Source organism: Paramisgurnus dabryanus, chromosome 6 (genome assembly GCF_030506205.2).
Source record: "Paramisgurnus dabryanus chromosome 6, PD_genome_1.1, whole genome shotgun sequence".
NCBI classification, from domain to species: domain Eukaryota; kingdom Metazoa; phylum Chordata; class Actinopteri; order Cypriniformes; family Cobitidae; genus Paramisgurnus; species Paramisgurnus dabryanus.
Window position 1 is genome coordinate 36,981,665 of NC_133342.1, and position 7,467 is coordinate 36,989,131.

Sequence of the window (7,467 nt, forward strand, 5' to 3'; positions counted from 1 at the left end):
AAAATAAACAGTTGTTGTTTTAAACATTGTGTGAACATTAAAGCATAAAGTTTAAAAATGGTAAAATGTAACATTCCTCTAACGTTCAGACAACACAAAAACTCTCTTAGAACGTCAAGAAAATTGGACACTTTTTCCGTTGTCAGAACATTTTTGGGAACCTTGGGAACTTTCAGGGAACGTTCTTAGAACTTTTTTCTGTTAGCTGGGAAACTAGAAACTATTATAATTACCATTAAGTCAAAAGTTCAAAGAAGAACCACTGTCTTTGTTACTTTTTATAATCTGAAAAATGTATAATCTATTTTACTTCAAAGAGCCTATGTGAAACAAAAACTTTTGAAACAAAACATCATATCTTTTAACTTTTGATGTTAAAGGTTCTCTACGGAACCATTCAGCCAAAATAGTTTCTTCTATGGCATTGTGAAGCACAGCACCTTTATTTTTAAGAGTGCACATGAGTTCTGTGAGTTGTTGGGTCATTTCTCATTAAGACATCTTTCATGTTTGTTCCTTTTTTTGTTGGTGTAAGACTGGCACTCCTTTACACACTTTGGGATGTGACTGTTGTATTTTATATGTGATGTCATTACTATCCTCAATGTTAATGCTGAATCAGACAGGAGTGGAGTATTTTCATGTAAATATCGATGTTGTTCCTGGTTTCCTTACTGTAAAGCAAATACATTGTTTTGAAGTTGCATAAGGTTTTTTTTACATCAAAAGCCGTGCCTTCTACTGTTAGCTTACTGAAAACCATCACAATTAACCCGATAAACTTCCTCAGATGACACTTTGTTGTGTTTGTGTTCATAGACTGCAGCATGTTACAAAAAAGAGCTCAATCTAAAAGTGCTCATTGACAAAACTGGGAATAATTGAAAAAACAAACGACAGTTGAAAGCAAGGATGCATGATGATTACAGAAAAAAAAACTTTCTGCTTGATTCTTCAGTCCAGGCCTTATATAACAGCCACATGCTGTCAGAGAGACCTGTCACTGTGCAATTAAATTCGCAGGGCTCAACACACACATTGTGTTTTTAAGAAAAGAAAAAAACTTAAATTTGGAAATTTTATAAGCCACTGAGCTGATCATTTATTTGGATGATAGACAACTTGCATATTAAGTACATGTTTGTTAGATTTGAAGTCGTTCTGATACAGTGTTTATTTCTTTCAGTCATTTTAGATGCAAATTTACATACACTACTGTTCAAAAGTCTACTCAAAAAAATGAACTTGGTTGGAGTCAGTTTTACTAAATAATTTCTTGTTCACTTTACTTACCAAACACAAGTACCTGCTTATAATTACTTTAACTTAGTAATTTCAACAAAAGACGGTGTCTTGTCAGCTTTACTACAAAATTATTTGTTCAGCCAATATAACATTTTTGCGTAAAAGTAATAAAACCAATACAGACTTGCATCTCATTGGCTGATGATGCTGCAGTGTATTATGGGTAAATTGTTGTTCTGACACCCTCTTGCAGAAATGTAGCACCATAGGTACATGAGTAATAAGTGGTCAAGTATGAGTCAATTAACTTTTTCTGATATATTTTAAAACAAAACAAACCAACAAATGGTTTGAAGTGTAACATTGCAAATGTTTGATAAACTGTAATTAAACAAAGGTTGTATTGAGCAGCTGCACTCTGATTGATTGATTCGTTGTTATGGAGTTATTAAATCATTATTTTTAATTTAGTTTTTATCAATTAAATGTTTCATAATAGTGACTTTACTAGGATTTCTTTAGTACATGCAACATTTAAATTGTCAATTTTACACAAACTTTTTTAGTAAATACAACTTACATTTTATTTGTTGACATTACTTAACAAAGCTATGTGGAACCCACTTGACGAAGTTTTTTTAAGTAAATCCAAATTTTTATTTCTTTTAGTGATAGCGTGTACTCATTCTTTATTCGTTTTTTCCACATTATAGATTAATATTGAACTCATCATTAAAAACAATTGAATAACATAATAAAACTTAAGAAATGCAGCATGAAGTTAAAACAACTTAGTTTTGCAAATCAATACTATTTTAAGTTTTGATAAAAACTGATGAAAAATAAATGTTTTTGATGTAAAACAAAAAGTTTAAAAACCTCACATAAACTCTGCTCACATTAATAATGTTAGTAATGTAAAATAGGGTTTCACTAAATAATTAAGTGATTAAACATTAAGCCGTTATGTCACCATTCACGCTTATTGAAATAATATGAAATGAAAGTAGGCTAAATGTTGACTGAGGCTGTCTTATTTATTACACAGAAGAAAGTCATCAAATTCAGAAAATACATTTTTGAGTAAACTCTAGGAGCCACACAGAGTCACCACTTGAATCTGAATCATTAAGCAGTAAGTGCTATACTCCACAAGGGGGCGCCACATCTTTTAGGACCAACTGCTCTCAATGTTTCTCAGAGTGGCTACTAGTCTTAAAGGGGCCATGGCATGAAAATCAGACTTTTTTCAGGTTTAGGTGCTATAATTGGGTCCCCAGTGCTTCTATCAATCCAGAAAATGTGAAAAAGATCAACCCAGTAACTTAGTTTTGGTAAACCATTCTCTGAAAGAACGTAAAAAAATTGGTCATTGAAATTTGGCTCTCCTTATGATGTCATAAGGGGATCTTATTGTAATAATACCGCCCCTTAATCTGCACTATCCAACCACGGCACAGTCATTAAGTGCAGAGAGAGAGAGAGAGAAAATAAAATAATTGACAACACAATTGAGTTTCAATTGCAACAAACCACCATCATTGTGATCAGTGTTTGAATTTCATCAGCTCATTTGCATTTTAAAGGACACACCCAAAACAGCACATTTTTGCTCGCACCTACAAAGTGTCAATTTGAACATTTTATAATAAATTATATTTTGAGCTAAAACTTCACATATGTACTCTGGGGACACCAAAGATTTTTTTTACATCTTAAAGTCTTGTGACATGGCCCTTTAAAGGGACACTCCCAAAATATGCTCATTTTCGAGTTAAACATTTGATTTTTACAGTTTTGGAATCCATTCAGCCGATCTTCGGGTCTGGCGGTTCCACTTTTAGCATAGCTTAGCATAATCCATTGAATCTGATTAGACCATTAGCTCCAAAAATAACCAAAGAGTTTTGATAATTTTCCTATAGTTCCTAGCTATATCTGTCTAGAAAATCGCAAATTTTAATTTTCTGTCGGTCATAGCACACGGTGTAACTACAGAAAAGTCAAGTTTTAAATAGGAAAAATATTGAAACTCTTTGTCCCTCTCTCTGTCCCTTTTTAAAAACTCTAGTAAGATTCAACCTAACTGACGCTGGCTGTCTAGCTCTTGGTAGCATCAAGCCTTTTAAGAGTTTCTACATTACTTGGTAGTCAGCTAGATATAACTAGCACACTTTTACAAATAAAAGTGCTTTAAAGGTTCTTCATAGTGATGCCAACCATTTTCGGTTACTCAAAGAACAACTTTTACTAAAAGAACAATGTAGTCAAAGGTTCAAAGAAGAAGCATTCCCTCTAAAGATTTTATTATAATAATAATAATTCCTTACATTTATATAGCGCTTTTCTCAGTACTCAAAGCGCTTTACATATGAACAGGGGAATCTCCTCAACCACAACCAAGGTGCAGCATCCACCTGGATGATGCGACGGCAGCCATATTGCGCCAGAACGCCCACCACACACCAGCTTATTAGTGGAGAGGAGACTGAGTGATTATAGCCAATTAGTATGAGGGATGATTAGTAGGCCAATGGGCAAGTTTGACCAGGATGCCAGGGCACACCCCTAATCTTTTTCGAAGGACATCCTGGGATTTTTAATGACCACAGAGAGTCAGGACCTCCGTTTAACGTCTCATCCGAAGGACGGTGCTTTTTTTGACAGTATAGTTTATAATCTATTTCACTACAAAGAACCTTTCTTTAAACAGAAAGTTCTTAAAGGTTTTCTATGAAACCATTCAGCCAAAATGGGTTCTTCTATGGCATCATAGCACAGCACCTTTATTTTTTAAGAATGCACATGAGTCAGCTTAGTTCTCTATACACACAGTTGGTGGGGTCATTTCTCATCAAGACATCTTAAATGTATGTCTCAATTTCCTTTTCTGAATGGATCGTTTGTTTAAGTGTGGCACACCTTTACATACTTATAGATGTGACTGTATTTTATATCTGATGTCATTGCTATCCTCACTGTTAATGCTGAATCAGACAGGAGTGGAGTATTTTCCTGTAACTATTAATGAGGGTACTGGTTTCCTTACTGTAAAGTACAGTATTTTATAGTTGCATAACGTTTTTACGTCAAAAGCTGTGCCTTCTACGCAATATAGCCTATAGAAAACCACATGATTCAAGAGGGGTTTCCTAACTGTCACACTTGACCCGATAAACTTCCTTAGAGCTTTCAACAATGACACTTTTGTGTTTGTGATAAGCAACATAAGCAAAAAACAGCTAAATCTAAAAGAGCTCATTGACAAAACTGGGAGTAATTGAAAGGAAATAAAACCCAACTTTTTAAAGGTGCAAAAATAGTCTACAATACTGAAAGTATAAATTAGTTTTTGTTTACATGAAAAGCCTGAAAAGGCTAGAAAATAAATAATTACAATACATTTTAAAAAGTATATCAAACTTTTTGGTCTGTTTATTTATTTTTATAAGTTGGGATATGATGAAAGGATTGTCCATTTGCCAGTAGACTTTAGTTTACATAAGAATCATTTAAAGTAATAGGTCTTGTTTAAACAGAGAGATGTAAATTGAATGGTTCATTGGATACAATGTGTAATTTTTAATCTCAATAATTCATATTTTGTACCTTTGGTCGAAGACGTATAGGCTGCATGATACCACATATTTTACACATTCTAAATAATACTAGGTTATTTCCAACCCAGCGCTGGGTCAAAAAGGGAGGAACCCAGCCGCTGGGTGAAAGTGAAGTGAAAGTGACAAGTTTCTCAACTATGCAACGCATACTCGAAATGTGACCTCTGCATTTAACCCATCCCAGTGAGTTGTAAACACACGCACTGCAAGTCATGTACACACATCCGGAGCAGTGGGTTGCTATCCCAGCGCCAGGGGAGCAATTAGGGTAAGGTGCCTTGCTGAAGGGCAACATGTCAGCCATGAGATTCGAACCAGCATCTCTCAGGTAATAAGCCGACTCTTTAACAACTATGCTACAAATAAAGCTGGAATGTTTTTTTTTTTTGACACAACGATAAGTTAAAACAACCCAGCATTTTGGGTTAAAACAACCCAACATAGGTTAGATTACAACCCAGTGGGATGGATTCGTCCCTTTTCGACCCAATTTGTTGGGCACTGAAAAAATGATCTGTTTGCCAGTAACTTACTGTAAATTGAAATATATGTTATGTACTAGCAACAGTTTGTTTCAAAGGGTCAATAAGTAGGATTTTAAGTGTTTTATTAATCAAAATCAATGTCTTTATTCATAAATATGTCCTCGTTGGTGTCAAATGACCTCTGCCAGTGATCTGACTTTTCTTCGTAAGCTTAGAATTTCTTCTCTTTACTTACATTGAACGGGTAAGTCCAAGGAGGCATCCAGATCTTTCCGCCGTATTGATAAACTATAATAGCAGAGAGGGACAAAAAGCACTAGACTACCAACGCATTTCCACAACGCATTTTCATTCAGAACACGTGAACCTGCAACGAACAAGGAGATCAGCGATTACATAACGGCTACCGTAGTTACAACACGCATTTGGAAAGGGGAGGAGCTAGTAAGCACTGTTCGTTTGAATGCAAAATACAATTCCACCACTAGATGGGAGTCGATCCTACTGATTGCCCCTTTTAAGTTAAATAAACATTCAGCATTAGCAAAGACTTTGTTTTCACAGAATAAAACAATAAAATAACAGCCTCATGCAAAGCATTCTGGGAACTAGAAATCCTCATCAACCCTTTTCTGTTTTTTCCTTCAGATGTTGTTTTCTACAGAATTATTTTAGTTTTATTCTGTAAAGATAAAGACTTGTTAATGTTGAATGTTCTTTAACTTTGAACAAACTGTTGCCAGTAAATAACATACATTTAAATACACAGTAAGTTACTGGCAAACAGTAACGATCCACCCTATATGCAGGCTACGCGAGCTGCATAGGGCCCCGCACGACTAGGGGGTCCCCTTGTTCTTAACTCACAGACCAGCTGGCGAGTGAAATCATTGTGCCACGGGATCCATTCGAAATTATAACAAGTCTAGTTGTCAGTCTATCTATGCACCTCCGCATGCGTTTGACGCGCTTATCAACATGCGTCTTCATTCGGATATTAAAGCTATCCGCCCGGAGCAGGAAAGACAAGCGCCATGAAGGTGAAGATTAAGAACACAAAATTCCTATTTAGTCTTGACTAACCATGCAATGGATTTATAACAAACACTGCAGTCGAAATCCCTAGATTCAGTTTTAGTGCAGTGTGTTTTGTTAGAAATGCTTGTACATCAAAAAAACACATTTATTCATGCAAGATGTTCTGTGACGCCTGTTAACATTTTTAAAGCAATGCACATTAGGTCTAATGTTTGCATATTTAAAGAAAGAATTATGAATTTTGGTGTGTTTATCTGTCGAATCATGCCTTAGTTTTTAAACAAATTGGAAAATCTGTTGAGTTATTTGTTATAGTTTATCTGACAGCTATTTTGTTTTTATTTGATTCATAATTTTAAAGTTGTTTCCCTGATAATCTACATCTCTTAAAAAATATATATATATTTGGCAGTAGACCTTGTTTTCTAAGTACTAATGTAACAGATTAAGGTCTTTTCAGAAAACGTGTCAAAGGAAGTATTCTAATGAGTGTCACAGTAATGTACATGTGGCAAAAATGTACAGCTATAAGATAATAAGTGTTTTACTTAACATTTTGTTTATAGGTACATTTAAGCAGAGACAGTGAATGTTTTTTTATGAACGCGATGACAGGGCCCCCTCACAAAGTTGCCTAGGACCCCCAGAAGGCCAGGATAGGCTCTGCTGTCATTTCTACAGGTTTTTTTTACCAGTGTATGTTTATGTCTACTGTTTTTGTTAAGGTGCATGTTCTGTAAAGCTGCCTATAACAATAATGCAACATAAAATTAATCTGAATAATTTATATTGACTCTATGTGGTAACACTTTACAATAAGGTTGTATTTGTTAATAATTAATTAACTAAAATAAACTAACAGTAAACAATACTTCTAAAGCATTTATTAATATTTGTTCATGTTATTTTTGCCATTGATTAGCCTAATACATTTATAAAAGCAAGCGTTGTAACTGTAAATTAATGCACCATGAACTAATTCACATCTGTATTGATAACATGGTAAGTGTTGACTTATTATTCATAGTTTGGTCATGTTAGTTAATGCATTAACTTATTTAGTATTATATGTTATTTTG